Source organism: Eulemur rufifrons, chromosome 19 (assembly GCF_041146395.1).
Source record: "Eulemur rufifrons isolate Redbay chromosome 19, OSU_ERuf_1, whole genome shotgun sequence".
NCBI classification, from domain to species: domain Eukaryota; kingdom Metazoa; phylum Chordata; class Mammalia; order Primates; family Lemuridae; genus Eulemur; species Eulemur rufifrons.
In genome coordinates, this window is record NC_091001.1 from 65,659,566 (window position 1) to 65,675,150 (window position 15,585).

The 15,585-nt window shown below is 37.7% G+C and overlaps 1 protein-coding gene across 1 annotated transcript in view; it reads left to right on the top strand.

Moving 5' to 3' along the window:
• Positions 1–9,459: 9,459 nt before the first annotated feature.
• PELI1 (pellino E3 ubiquitin protein ligase 1) overlaps positions 9,460–15,585 on the top strand; it is a 58,214-nt gene continuing 52,088 nt past the window's right edge. The window contains exon 1 of the mRNA XM_069494190.1: positions 9,460–9,792. The gene's annotated coding sequence lies outside the window, so the exon portion shown is untranslated. The remainder of the gene's footprint in view (positions 9,793–15,585) is intronic.

Genomic DNA, 15,585 nt, shown 5'->3' on the forward strand with positions numbered 1-15,585 from the left:
CATTAACCAGTTAAAAAAAGTTATCATCTATTTTTAAATTATTAAAATTTATCATTAAAAATACATCAAACTTGTAAGCAGGACACGGGACTTTAAAAGAACATGTAAATCAATAAAAGTAACATAAAATAGATGAAAATATAATTTTCTCATACTTCTAGGAATACTGTCCATAAATTTTTTTCAAAAGTATCCATGAATACACTGTAGAATGACATTTTCTAATTAATATTTGAGTTATCTGAAAGCTACCAGATAAGCAAGTTAACTAATTTTTAAAAGATAGATATAAAATATTTAACTCTCAAATTGCATGAAATGTAATTTAACGTTTTTGTCTTTTTATGGTTCAGAAGTCAGATTATGGATCATGATTATCATTATGAAACCAGCCATCAATACAACACTATATATGGAGAAAGCATAGGAAATGGAGTTGAACATGTGTTTGACATAGCATACACATTGTTTTGTTTTTTTTTTTTTCAGAATATTATGGGGGTACAAACACTTATTACAAAAATTGCTTTTGCACCACCCGAGTCAGAGCTAAAAGCATGCCCATCCTCCAGACAGCGCACACTGCACCTGTTAGGTGTGAATTTACCCAACCCTTCCTCCCTCCTCCCACCTGTCTGAGAATGTTATTCCATATGTGCACATAAGTGTTGATCGATCAGTATTAATTTAATGGTGAGTACATGTGGTGTTTGTTTTTCCATTCTTGTGATATTTTGCTTAGAAGAATGGGCTCCAGCTCCATCCAGGATAATATAAGAGGTAGTTCACCATTTTTTTATAGCTGAGTAGTACTCCATGGTTTACATATACCACATTTCATTAATCCACTCATATATGGATGGGCAATTGGGTTATTTTTACATCTTTGCAATTGTGAAATGTGCTGCTATAAACATGCGAGTACGGATGTCTTTTTTATAGAATGTCTTTTTTTCCTTTGGGTAAATACCCAGTAGTGGGATTGCTGAATAAAATGGTAGTTCTACTTTTAGTTCTTTGAGGTATCTCCATACTACTTTCCATAGTGGTTGTACTAGTTTGCAGTCCCACCAACAGTGTATGAGTGTTACTATCTTTCTACATTCATGCCAACATTTGTTGTTTTGGGACTTTTTGATAAAAACCATTCTCATTGGCGTTAAGTGATATCTCATTGTGATTTTGATTTGCATTTCCCTGATGAGATGTTGAGCATTTTTTCATGTTTGTTGGTCATTAGTCTATCTTCTTTTGAAGTTTCTATTCATTTCCTTTGCCCACTTGTTAATGGAGTTGATTTTTTTCTTGCTGATTTCCTTGAGTTCCATATAGATTCTAGTTATCAGCCTTTATCATGTATAGTGTGCAAATATTTTCTCCCATTCTGTACGTTGTTCTTTTAAGTAAACCCTTTGTTTACTTGGGTGAATACCTGAATTTTAAGTTCATAGGGTTTTTTCAAGAACATCTGGTGTCCTTTCTTTCTCATAAAACTATAGTACGGGAGAAAATCCAATCATTTTACCTTTCTGATAGTTGGAATTCCTGATAAATTATAATTGCTTATAATTTATAGAAACATTTTTAAAAATACTGTATGATTCATTATTAACACATAATCTAAGTTGGTATTAAAGGGTTGAAACTATTTTTGCTGGGCCCCTGTGACACAAAATAGTGTTAACCTTTATTGAATTTGTCTATTTGTACTATTTCCTGATATAGAAAACTTTGTTTATCTGATATCATTAGAAAAGAGGTACTCCACCTAGGAGCATTTCTAGGTACTTGAATCTCATCCCTTTAAATCCAGAAATTATTAATAGTTTTATTTTAACCATATCTATTTTTAGGCTTTATAAAATATGCTATACATTGTCCTGTTTTCTTAAACAGAGAATAATCAATGTAATGTAACTGTTCCTTAATTATTAGGGTCTTAATTTTACAGATTCATTATTATGCCATTTTTACACTCAACCCATTGATGCATTCAACAAAGCCCTTAGGGACTAGTGTGTTCACTTCTATACAGGTGGCTCAGACTAATCGCTTTTTAAGCTTCTGTGTTTGCAGTCTTTTGCTAGAGCAGTGAGGTGTAGGGGAGAAAAATCAAGCTTTGGGATCAAACAGACCTGGATTCAAACCCCAGGCCTACTATTTACTAATTTAGTGCAATTTGGGGAAATTTATTGAACTTTTTAAAGCCTCAGTTTCTTCCTCTAAAAAATGATGATGGTAACTTGCAGAATGGTTGGAAAGAGTAAATGAAACAGCAACTGTACAGGGTCTGATGATCCCCAACCTTCAGCTCCTTTCCCTGTTGTTCTGCCATTTCTTTCTTCTGCCAGTTTATGCTTCTTACTGTTCCCTGTGGCTTCTAGACTGTGAAAACAGGAGCCTCCCCTGACCTGTTCATCATTGTATCCACAGCCCCTGGTGTTTGCTGCTAAAACCTGAAAGAGCATCACTTCTCCGCCTTTTGGCTAAGACCAAGTGTAAAACCTCAAAGTGTGGGCTGTGGTAAAACACTTGTGTTCAAATCCTGACTACCACTTTGTACTGTATGGTCTTGGGCAAATCAATCAACCTCTCTCCACCTCAGTTTCCTTGTTTGTGAAATAAGGGGAATCATAATACCTCAGAGGATTAAATAAGCGATTTATGTAATTATCCCTCATACATAGTTAACAAACAATAGAGAGTAGGATCTGTGATGGCTGGAAAAAATTTCTTATTGCTTCTAATCTTCTGTGGCCTGAGGAAGGAAATAATCAAATTTATTTAAATCAGTTTAAAATATAAGAAATTTATTATTAATAATAAAGTTTGAGAACTTTAGTATATAATTTTTTAAATCTTTTCCTTTTTTTCTTCCTTCTTTTTTTCTTTTAAGCAGCTCAGAGGTTTCAGTTTTACTTCTGGGTTAGTGAGTCCTGTTTTGATTACTGTATAAATGATCTCAAGGTAGTTGGGATTTTTATCATATAGAATTGTGAGATAAACTTTTTCTTTTTTTTCTTCGAGACAGAGTCTCACTCTATTGTCCAGGCTAGAGTGCTGTGGCGTCAGCCTAGCTCACAGCAACCTCAGACTCCTGGGCTCAAGTGATCCTCCTGCCTCAGCCTCCCGAGTACCTGGGATTACAGGCATGCGTCACCATAGCCAGCTAATTTTTTCTATATATTTTTAGTTGTCCAACTAATTTCTTTCTGGTTTTTTTTTTTTTTTTTTTTTAATAGAGATGGGGTCTCACTCTTGCTCAGGTTGGTCTCGAACACCTGAGTTCAAACGATCCACCTCGGCCTCCCAGAGTGCTAGGATTACAGGCAGTGGCTCACGCCTTTTTCTTTTTTTCTTACTATGTGACTTGACTCCATTTCTCTGTTCCACTTATAAAGATAGATTTGCAGTTTTCTTCTAAGCCAACCAGTTTGCCTGTGTTTTCACGCACAAACGTCTGCCTTTTATTCATATGCATCCAATCATATCAATAGCCAAGTCCACAATTCACCATGTTATCAGTAAAAATCCACAGCAGCTATTTTTATAAATTTTAACATCTAACTCATTTCATAATCAAATAAAACTGTCAAATATTTACATCATGTATTCCATTTCTTTGTGTTTAAGTATCACCTGTTTGTTTTCAACCCCTAGCCCAGCCTAATCCTCCAGTTGCATAATCTGTTGGAATTTGGAAATGGAGAGTTAAAAATGAGGATAGATAGCTATTGCTGAGTAGTGAATAGCAACAAATGTTTAAGATAGCAAAATAATCTCATAAGTGGTGTATATTCATGGTTCTAATTGAACAGTTAAATCTAGAAATTGAATAAACAAAAGTTTTAACTGAACCTCAAGTTATGAAAGGGCTTATTTTCTTATTTTGTATCAATCGCACTGTTCTATACTTCTAGAACAAGGTTTTTACTGTGTTTCTTTTTATGCTTATTTATCAAGACATAATGACTATTGATCCTGACATCAGTCCAATTCTAATGTCAATTTCTTCACTCTGTTTGTGCCAAGAGTGACACATACAGCTTTGAATACGCATTATCACTCCTGCTCTAATTCTCTTCTGTGCCCTGGACATTTTTGGTTATCCAAGCAATCTAAGGGACCACTTGAGCCACACACTTGTTAGGGTTGGTTGGCCAGGATGTAGGTGTGGCATGCTAGAGACTGGAAATTCAAAAACTTTCCCACAGAGTGGATCAGAGCTTTGGGGGTGGGGGTATTCTTGGCAGGATCAGAACATCCCAGAAGGCATTTGGCATTTGCTCAGTGATTGCAACATAGCAGACATTTTTCCAAGGGGAAAGGTGAGATGCAACAATGACTGCCAGCTGAAGACCATTCCCAAATCTTAGATCTGACTCTAAATTTAACATTACACACAATCACTAATCTGGCCCTTGGTTACCTTTCAAAGCTTTACACGGGGATCTGTCTCCAAAGTAATTTGTCAGGTTCTGATTTTATTAAGTATCACCTAATAATAGTTTGCAACCTCTAGCCCAGTCTAATCCTCCAGTTGAATAATCTGTTGGAATTTGGAAAAGAATGAATCTCACAGACATTATACTGAGAAGCAGCTGGACATAAAAGAGGGTAAGCTGTAGAACAGGCACTAATCTAAAAGTTTTAAAAATCAAAACACTGGTTGCCTCTGAAAGGGTAAGAGGCACAAGGAAAGCTTCTGAGGAGATGAAAATGTCCTGTGTCATGATAGGGGTGTGGGTAACATTGGTATATCCATTTGTCAAAATTGTACAGCTAAAATTTATTTATATATTTCAATGTCTGCACACATTACCTCAAAAACTGTTAAAAAATAATAATAGAATTGGGGCGTGGGTGAAGGTATAGATGATAAAAGAATGACAGTGTTGATCATTGTTGAAGCTAGGTGTAGACTACATATATTATATAATTCTGCTTACTTGGTTTATGTTTGAAATTTTCCAAAATACTAAGTTTTTTTTAAAAGAGAGAGATGTAAGAGATACATCAACCAATGGCATGCATATTCCTAATTTGGATCTCAATTCAAAATAACTATCTGGATATTTGATGATATTAAGAAAATATTTGGGATTTTTATATTTGGGTGTGATAATGTTATTGTGCTTATGTTTAAGAAAAGATACCCTCTCTTTCTAAGAGTCACATAAGGAAATACAAAAGAAATTATGGGGTATCTGGGATTTGTTTTGAACTAAACAGTGTGTGTGATTGAGATAAAATAAGATTGACCAAGAGTTGAAACTATTGAAGCAGATGATAGGTACCTGGAAATCATTAGACTGTGTATATTTTGAATGTTTCTATAATATAATAAAAAGGTTTTAAAATAATGCAAATAATATGTAATACTTCATGTATAATGTAAGATCTTTCTATATAATTCCATTTCTCCCTTCCATCCATTGAGCTATTGTTGTCAAATATTTTACATGTTTATAGACTTCAACTAGAATTTTGTCCCGTATATTTAAATGCTGCCAGAAATCTTTAATTATGAACCTCATAATACAGTGTTGTTATTTTTGCTTTAAAGTCATTTATCTTTTTCAAAAATATTTTTAAATGAGGGGGAAAGTCCTTTATATTTACTCACATATTTACCATTTCTGGCACTCTTCATTCTTTAATACAAATTCAAGTTTCCATATGATATTGCTTTTCTTATGCTGAATAAGTTGCTTTAACATTTCTTACAGTGCAGTTCTGCTGGTGACATTCTCTCAGCTTGTGTTTTCTTTAGACTTCATTTTTGAAAGATATTTTTGCTACATATAGGATTCTGTGTGACAGGTTTTCTTTCAGCACTTTAAAAATGAAATTTCATAGTCTTCTGACTTGTAGAGTTTCTGATTAAAAGTCTACTGAATTTTTGTGTTTGTTACTCCATGTATAATTGCCTTTTTCCTCTGGCTGCTTTTAATATTTTCTTCTTATCTTTGGTTTTCAACAATTTGATGATGGTATCTCTTGCAGTGGTTTTTTTGAGTGTGTGCATCTACCCTGCTAGGCCTCGTTGAGCTTCTTGCATCTGTGGGTTATAATTTTCATCAAATATGAAAATATTTTCAGCTGTATTACTTCAAATAATTCTTCTGCCACCCCCTCTGACCCTTCTCCCATCTAGAACCCCAATTACACAAACACTAGAACACGTGGTATTATCCTACAGATCACTGAGGCTCTGATTTTAGGGGGTTTTGGGGACTTTTTTTCTTTGTGTGCTTTATTTTGGCTAAATTCTACTGTTATATCTTAAAGTATACCAATAGTTTCTTCTGAGTATCTAATTTGTTCAGTGTCTAATCTGCCTCTGAGTGTTAATCTCATCTAGTAAAATTTTTATTTCAGAAGTTATAACTTTAATTTCTAGAAATTCCATTTTTTATATCTTTAATTTCTCTTTTTCAGCATATAGAGTGTATTTATCATAATTGTTTTAATGTTGCTGACTGTTAATTCTATCACCTCTGTCTTTTGTGGCTTTATGTTGACTGACTTTTCTCCTGGTTATAGATTACATTTTCCTGCTTCTTTGTGTGTCCTAGTTCTCTTGCTACTTCCCAGGCATTTTCATGATCTTCCTGCCTGCTGCTTAAGTGCTGGTGTTCTCCAAGGTGCTATTATTGACTATCCTTTTCTGCTGTGCATACTCTCCCTGGGTGATGTCATCCACTCCTGTAATTCCAACAACCATTTATATGATAGTATATTCCAATTATATCTTTGGCTGCCCTGATTTCTCTCCAGAGCCCAAGAGTCATATATATATATAATTGCCCACTTCTCCATCTAGATATCCCAAAGTCATCTCAAACTCAACATATCCAAAGTGAAGTAATCAAATTACCCTTCAAAAGCTGTTCAATCTCCTGGATTCCCTAATTCAGTGAATGGCATCACTAGCCCATAATCACACAAGCCAGAAACCTGGGAGACATCCTTGCCTTCTTCCTTGTGGTAGATATTGTGGTCTCCTTCTCAGCCTCCATTCTTCTTTTGCTGGGTAATCAACACGATTTTCATTGGGATCCATACTTCTTCATCACAGCTTTGGGGGAAGCTAACTCCTGTGGCCCTAGTGGCAGGTATATGTCTTCATCCTAAGATAATTAGCTGTATGCCTTCTCCTAGCCACCATTTTTACTGTATTTATGGACATATGACTCAATTATTGAGGCTTCTGGAAAAGGAGTTTTCTCTTTACAAAAGAGCTTCCAAAAGTGGCTCTTCTTATCTCTTCTTGGATCTAGATGGTGAAACTTACAGCCCCAGTTGTTAGCAACTGTCATTTGATCATAAAGCTAGTACCAAGGAAGAAAAAGCAATGAAAACAAGGGGAAAAAAACATGTCTTTAATGACATCGCTGAGTTATTGAATCAATCATCCCTGTAGCTTGCCTTTTTCCAGAACTTCCTAGCTAGATGGGTCAATAAATCTCCTTTATTGGTTAAGCTAGTTAGAGTTAGGTTTTCTGTTGCTTGTAACCCAAAGCATCATAATTCATAATTTTCCTTCACCCTCACACCCAGACATAGGCAATTAATCACTAGGTTCTATTAATTCTATCCCCTAACTACTATCTGATTACTATCAGTTTTGTCTCCTGCTACTGCCAGTGACTTAGTTCAGTCTCTCATCTTTTTTTTTTTTTTTTTTTTTTTAGTAATACTGTAATAGGCCCCATACATTCTGCACTCCACAGAGTGATCTTTCTAAAATGCACATCTTATCAAAATTTCATCTGCTTACAATCCTGGTGTGACTTCCCATTGCTTCCAGAAAAAAAAGTCCATGCTCCTTAGCATATTGTACAAAATTTTTCATGATTTAAGCTGTCTCCCTTACCTTTTCTGTGTCTACACTTGCCACTCCCCTCAATGCCATTCTACCACTAGCAATGCTGACCTATGCTGAACCAAAATACACTTTGGTCTCATGTCTCTAGGTCTTTGTACTTGCTGCTCTCCCTACCCCCACCCCAACATTCTCACCCACTTCTCTTCCTCCACCCCCCACCAAAATACACAAACACACTAACTTCTAGTCTTCTCCAGTTCAAGTGATCTTTGAAGCATTTCCTGACCTTGCCTGAGTCTAAGGTAGCTGTGTACTTTCCCAATGTAATACTTACCACACTAAGAAGTCTATTTACCTGTCTCCTTCTTTGCACAGTAAGCACTTTGAAAACAAGGTATGTCTCTTTTACATGCTTATATCTCTATTTCTGGGACCTAATGCAGTGCCTGGCACATAGCAGACAGTAAGTATTTTTTGAATGAGTGTATCATTATGTGGTCTGCAGACTTAAGGATTTCTGATCTTGAAACTCCATTTGAAAACCTTGACTTTCCTTGTTCTAAATGTGTGTCTGATTCCTAAGCATTAATCTTTTTCTTCCAGGGTGTAGGGTTCTAGGTAGGCAGAGAAGGAAAACAAAAGAGCTTGGGCCAGGCTGCCTTTAGCCCTCTGGAGAGCCAGTAATGTGTCTTGCATTTCCCCACCCTCCTCGCCACCACCTGGTTGCCCAGTATGGGTGTAGACTTAGCTGACTAGCCCAACAACATACTCAGACCTTGGTTCAGACTTCTCTTATTGCCAAATGAAAGTTGACCAATATATATGGTGAACAATTTTCCACTTTCCACTTATGTTTTGAACTCATAGGAACTTTAGGAAATGTGTATATCTTAACAATTATAGGCCTCAAAATGAACAAATCTGGATTATTTTACACTGATTCTGTAAAATATAGGGATCCTGAACTTTACTTTCGCAGTCTTAAAGTTAGATGTGACTGAGCAAAGAAATTAATTATGGATTTTGATAGTGGTGATGTTCCTAACAGTTTTATAACTTAATTGTTAAATTACTGGAAGCAACTACATTTCAGTAAGTCTTAGGTAAAGATATTTGAATTTAGACAGAGAGGACTCAACGGAAGCGAGGGAAAGGGGCATTTGTAATTTAGGATTTGCGGAAGATAAATTAAACCTCAGGAAAGGCTGAAATACTGGGAGGAAGTCAGATTTCACTGGGCACTTGCGAGTGGTGAGGCTAGGAGTTGGGGGGCGGAGCGAAGTAGGAAGGACAGGCTGAGGGCCGATCCCCAGCCGCAATATTATACAAGACCGCCCTTGTTCCTTCAACAGCAGCACTGAACACGCTTGCTTAGGGTATCGGTGACCATGGTATTGGTGGAGGCTTCGGGGGGAGGGTCAAGAACCTCTCATCCGAGCATGCGCAGTGCAGAGCGAGCGTGGCCAGGTTCTCCACAACAATGTATCCCTTTTTTCTTCCGTCGGAGAACTACAATTCCCAAGAGCCCTCTCGTACCGCGGTACCGCCTCCCTCTGTGGCCCTTCCCCGTCCCCTCCCTCAGGCCCCGCCCTCCTGCCAGTCCCCTCCCCTGCCTCCGAGTGTGTGTCAGTGACCCAGAGGCGGTGTGAGGCGGAGGGACCGTCGGGGGGCGCCGCCGCCGCCGCCTCCACCAGCAGCAGCACCAGCCGTGCGGCGCGATCGAATTTGTCTCGAGCCCTCCGGGAGCGTACCACAAAGCGGGCCCCGCGCCTCTCCCTCCGTCCGCGGCTCCTCAGCGCTCGGCTCCTCGGTCAACTTCCCTTCGCCGGGTTTGGCCGGCTGGCGAGGAAGGCGGCGGCAGCACGCTGGGCTGTCTGCTCGCGCTCCCCGCGCACACACTTCACCCTCTCGCTCCGGGTTTCGGGGGCTGTGCTGGGATCCCGGCCACCAGCAATTGTCCGGTGAGTGTGGCCGCGGTGCGCCGCGGGAGGGATCGCGGCGGGGGCGGCGAGGGGTGCGGGGAAGGCGGGCGCGCAACTTCCTCGGCGGCTTCCCCCGGCGGCCAGCCAGCCGGCTCTCCCCGCCCGCCTGCGCGCCCCCGCGCCGCGCCGGGAGGCGGTGGGGAGCGGAGTTTGCGGCGCCTCCATCCCGCGCCCTCGCCGGAGGAAGCGCCTTTGTCAGGAGCCGGCCCGTCGCGGCCTCCCCCGCCGCCTGGGAGCCGGGCGCGCGGCGGCCAACTCCGAGCCCCACTCCCCGCGCCCCGCGCCCCGCGCCCGGCCGCCTGGCGGGCCGCGCTCTCCGGCTCGGCTAGGGAAGCGTTGCGGGTGGCGGGGAGGGAGAGGGAAATGAAAGAGAAACAAAGGGGGCGGTGGGTTTTTCTTTTGTTTGTGCGAATCTGATAACTTCTTTCTCCCTCCTTACATAACGCAGACTTCCAAGTTAGTCATTCTTTTTATTGTTATGATTATTGTCATCACCTCTGGGTGTCTCTCACATTTCCTTTCATCTTTGGATCCCAGGGCATTTTAAAAACACTAATTTCACCTCTGGGGCCCCTACGAAGCAAGTTAATACGCCCTTTTCCGTAAGTGGGTAAACTGAGGTACGAAAACGCTCTCTAATTGATGGATATGCTTGATCTTCTGCCGCGCCTGGATCTGAAAGCATTTATGAGTAAGAACTCGTTCTCCAGTGCCCCGTGGAAAAGTTAAAGATGCTCATTTTACTTACAGGTTAACTGAAGTCTAAAAGAAGTCTGGGGAATTGTTACGTAGTTCAAACAATAATTCTTCTTACAGTGTTTGAATCTTAGAAAACCTCAAAAGACTTATTGAGAAATACTCTGAGTAGGGAAAATACTATAAATCATAAACTCATCTCATCATCTACTTTTATTTTTATACGTGCAGCTATCTTAGAAGGCAAGAGAGCAATGATAGGGACAGAGGGCATAGGTTTTTTTTAATGTGCATTTAACAGATTTTAATCACTACACACAAGGAAACGAGTCTTCCTTTTAACAGCACGAACAATCTGTTAGTCATCAAACAGTGCATCAACAAATATTATTGAGCACTTTATCCATAAGGTGCTGGTTGTGCTAAGAACTGAAGCTTTAAGTGTATTTGTTTCGGTTCAAAGGCTGCTTAACTTGTTCTTACTCTGCAAAATGTTATTTTGTTTTCATAGCAAGTGATCTTTTGTTTCAGAAATGGCATTGTCTTTCCCTACACTGAATATGTATTACTCTTATACTTGAGGAGAAATGAATTTATCATTAGTTTGCAAAGTAGGATGCATTTAAATTTTTGAATTGTGGAGAAGACTTAGTTTCTTTAGTTGTGTTGCAATTTATGATGACATTTTCTTTATGGCTAATAGAAAATATTTCCTCAGAATGATCAGATTTACATGTCCCAAACATTGTCTTTATTGTACAAATACAGCATATGAATTCGTTAATGTTTTTTATTTACACAGACAACCTCTACCTGAGAGAAATACTTAACTCTGAGGACCATTTTATTTATTTGGTACCAAATTTTAAATTAAGCATCACTCCTAGTTCTTTCCTAAGGTGAATAACGATCAGAGCTGTAGTAACAGTGAATACTTCCACTTATCCTAAATTCTCTTTAATTTTTTATTGTGTAGTTGCCCCCTCCCAGATTTTAGATTCTGGTGGTTGCATCAGAAAATGAAAGTGAGATGTTTGTTATTTTTCCCCAAGCCTCCAACTTGTCCCCTTTCTGTAGTATGCTAATAGAAATTTTCAATTTAAAACAAACAGTTGGAAAATAAAACAGTTAAGTGTGTGGAAAGTTGCGTATAGTGAAGTGGTTATATTTGCTTCATCTAGTAAATTTATGGCTTTTATAGAGGAAACTATCACCTAGGTTTTTATTAACATGGTAGAAATGCTGTAATATAATAGTAGTATTTATTGACTTGAAAAAAATAAGCTGGAAATTTGCCTCAATGGCAGATTTTGGGGAGGGGGAAGGATTCAGGCTTTCCTTAAAATTGGCATTTAAGTATCCTTACTTGGTTAAGGTTGGTTAAGTTGAACTTTTTCTATAGTGTTTGCAAAGCAGATTTACCTGAGTCATTTGTACTTTCAGGAAGCTGCTAACATTGTCTTCCTTCAATCACTGGAGTCCAAAGGCAGAAGTCAGTGTTGACTGGCAAAGTCTGGCTTTGCAAGTTTCTTAATTTCTTCAAGACCCCTTAAGGAAATGACAGAAAAGTACGGGGGAGGAAACTGAGTCTAATATTGCTGAATGCTACTGAGGCATGTTTCAAGGGGAAGCCTAAGGATGTTTCCGTTTGACTTAGTTTCAGCTTCCTTTCAGGTTGTTATAACGTCAGTTGTATTTTAAGAGTTCTGTCATTTCAGAATATGCCTTATTGTGGTTGTCCAGTAGGTCAGGTGATAGGTACTATAGTAGTTACACTTTGTGAACAGCTAATGTTTTTAGACAGAAGCTTCTGTAGCTGATAAAGGTTTTAAGCCAAAAGACTTAGAAGTGAAAACTATTTTATATACACATACATTTTACCATGGTACATCATTGTAGACCTGTCCTAGTATTTGTTAAGTCAAAAAGGCTTATATGGATTATTTTATGAATACGTTTAACTGTATATATTAAAATTTCAGAATGACCAATAAATGATGTCACTGAGGTAGTTTTAGGAGTTTTTGGGGAAAAAAATATGTTATTCTTAAAGTTACGTTTATGTATTTTAACTGAGGAAAATAAAGCAGATTTAAGAGCCAGGAAAGAAAGAAGGAAGAAAACCTGATGAAGATGTTTTTAAAGTGCAATATTAAAGATTCGTGGCAGCATTTATGTATAAAGCACACAATTCTAGTTGAAGTCTATAAACAGTGAATTCCACTTAGCACTTTCTGTTTATAGATTTCTAGCCATCTTTTCCAGATTCCCTCTGAATATATTACACAGGAAAAGTAAATAGAAATAATTCTTTCAAGGGATTTGGGTTGTTAAAGATGTTTTTTACACTTGTGGTAGTTGGGAGTTTATTGATGTTTTCTTAGTTAATTTTTGACCTCTGCCAGAGAAAGCTCCCCCCCCCCCCCCCCCCCCCGGGTCTAATGTGTGGTGGGAACCTCAAGACAAGAAATATTGGTCAATGAAAAATCTGGATATGATTTCGAGTTCTGCCACTAGCTTTTTTTTTCACATTATCTTGAATAGATCATTCTATTTTTTTCCTTCAAAGATTGAAAATAACTGCTTAACATAGTATACTCAGTAGGTCCTAAATAATTGTTGTTGCTTAATGAATTTACAAGTAATAAAGAGAAAGTACAACATTTCTTGAGTGTCAGGGAATTTCTCATTTTCTTTCTTTTTTAGTAGGAAAGAAGTAATCAAAACATAAACATCTGATTGGAGCCTTTAAATTTAGCATAGCTACCTTTGGAAATAAACTTAGAGAAAAAGAGTTTCATCTAGTAATTAAGGAGAAATGTAATGATTCTAAGAACTGATGATTTTTTTCAGAATGTTGTACAAGATGTTTTAGATTCTTTTTACTGTAATAAATTCCATTTCAAAGAAATGAGTTTCTATATAGTACTCTTGCATCACCTCTGTAATACTTTTACACCTCTAACTACCATTTACAGAAAAATAGAATGTGGTGCTGATATCTATAAATGAGAAAATCCTGACATCTGTCATCATCTTCCAGTTAATCTTGACCATTCATGTAGTCTTTTAAAAAATTAATTCAATCACATGTAATTTACTTCCTTTTTAAAGACTTTGTTGCTGATTTTTATTTTATAATGAACCTCTTGGGATGTTGCTAATTCTAAAAATATGTAGTACCCCCAGTTTCCCACCATCTTCTGCGGTTTCTTTTTCTATTATTTTTTTGGCTACAGTTTGCTTTTTCCCCTAAACTGTCTAAAATAAGCTAACAAATGTTAAACATATTTGACGGGAAATATAGTTAGTAATTTATCATGCTAAATTTCAATGTACAAGGTACATTGAAATCTGTTTTAGAGATAGAAGCACATTTCTGGAGTGGGCTAAAGCAGGGATAGCATAGAGATTTCACCTTGGGTACCAAATCTGATTGCTTGGTGGTGGCTGCCTGGAGTGCTATGTTTAGGAAACTGGGAGTCCTGGTTCAGGCTTAGCAAGAAGGAGTGCTGTGATTAGCAGTTTCTGCTATTGGGTGGGCAGTCAACTTTTGGCCCGGATGCCAAATATTCATTCGTTCAGTGTTTCTTGGATGCCTTTTATATGTCAGGTCTAGTTGCTGATATCTCACAGACTAAAATCTCTGCCTTCATGGTATTTACATTCTAATAACATGACACAGACAATAAAATAAATAAGTAAAATATTTTGTGTTTTAAAATAAAATGACCTGGTTTCGTCAAAAAATAAATAGCAAGAAATAAGAGAGGGAGGGGGAGAACTATAAGATTAAAAGAGACTTAAGAGGCTTATCTGCTAAATGCAATGTGTGAACCTTAGTTAGATCCTGCTTTGAGCAAACCTACTGTAAAGAGACGTTTATGCAAAATTGGGGAAATTTGGACACTGGATATTTAATGAAAGGGATTTGTCAGGTTTTTTATGTGTGATAATGTACTTTTTTAAAAAAAAGTCCTTACCTTTTAGAGATATAGAATAAAGTATTTACAAATTAAAATATGATGTCTAGATTTTTTCTTTAATTTGGCAGGGAGAAGAACATAGATGAAACAAAATTGGCCATATATTGAAAAGTGTTGAAGGTAGATGCCATATGGATACATGAGATTTCTTAGATTCTGTCTATTTTTGTATATGTTTGAAAGTTTCCATAATAAACAGTTTTACACACACAGCACGAAAGGGGAAGAGGGAATATATGGGTTAGGAGTATGGGGTGGGAGGAGGATGTAGTTTTAAAGGATAGTCAGAAAAGACCTCATTGAGAAGGCGATGAATATTTGAATAAAGACCTAAAGGAGATGAGGGAGCAAGCCTTGCAGGTAATCTTGGAGCAAGATATTACAGACAGAGGGAACAGCACGTATGGTAGCCCTGAGGTGGGAGCCTGCCTAGACTACAAGAAACTGTTAATACAAGAATACTAGATGGCTGGATCAGAGCCAGAGCAAGCAGGAGATAAAGTCAGAATGGCAAAGTAAGAGTAGAGGAGACTAGTTGGTATAGGGTCATTTGTCCATCTTTGCTTTAAAGTAAAAATATTTTATATACTTATCTAAAATAAGTTTTCTGCTTTAGAGTAGTCACCATGGAAGCTACACAAGTATTCAACAACACTAGCATTACTCAATATTTTTAGAACTACTTTTTTTTAAAATTGCCTTCTAAACCAGTTTAAGAACCACACATGGAAATAACTCATTACTTTGTATTTGCTCCCTATTTTTAAGGAAAAGGGTTATTAGCCACATATTTCATTTTGTTTATCAGATATGACTCAGAAAGGATTTTGACAGAAAATAGGAAATAACTTGAGGCTGTTTCTAAAAATCAGATCTATTATGAGAAGGCAATTATTGTTTCTAAAAGTCATATCCACCGATAGACTAAAATGGAGTTTTAGTAATGTGGACAATTGTAGCATCATTTGGGACAATGAGTCCCAATTTGGGACAACCTTGGAGTGACTAGTATGGAAGGCACTACACTCATTTGGATATTTAAGGTCTGTCTAATACATTAAAACACACACATACACACACAAGACCATGT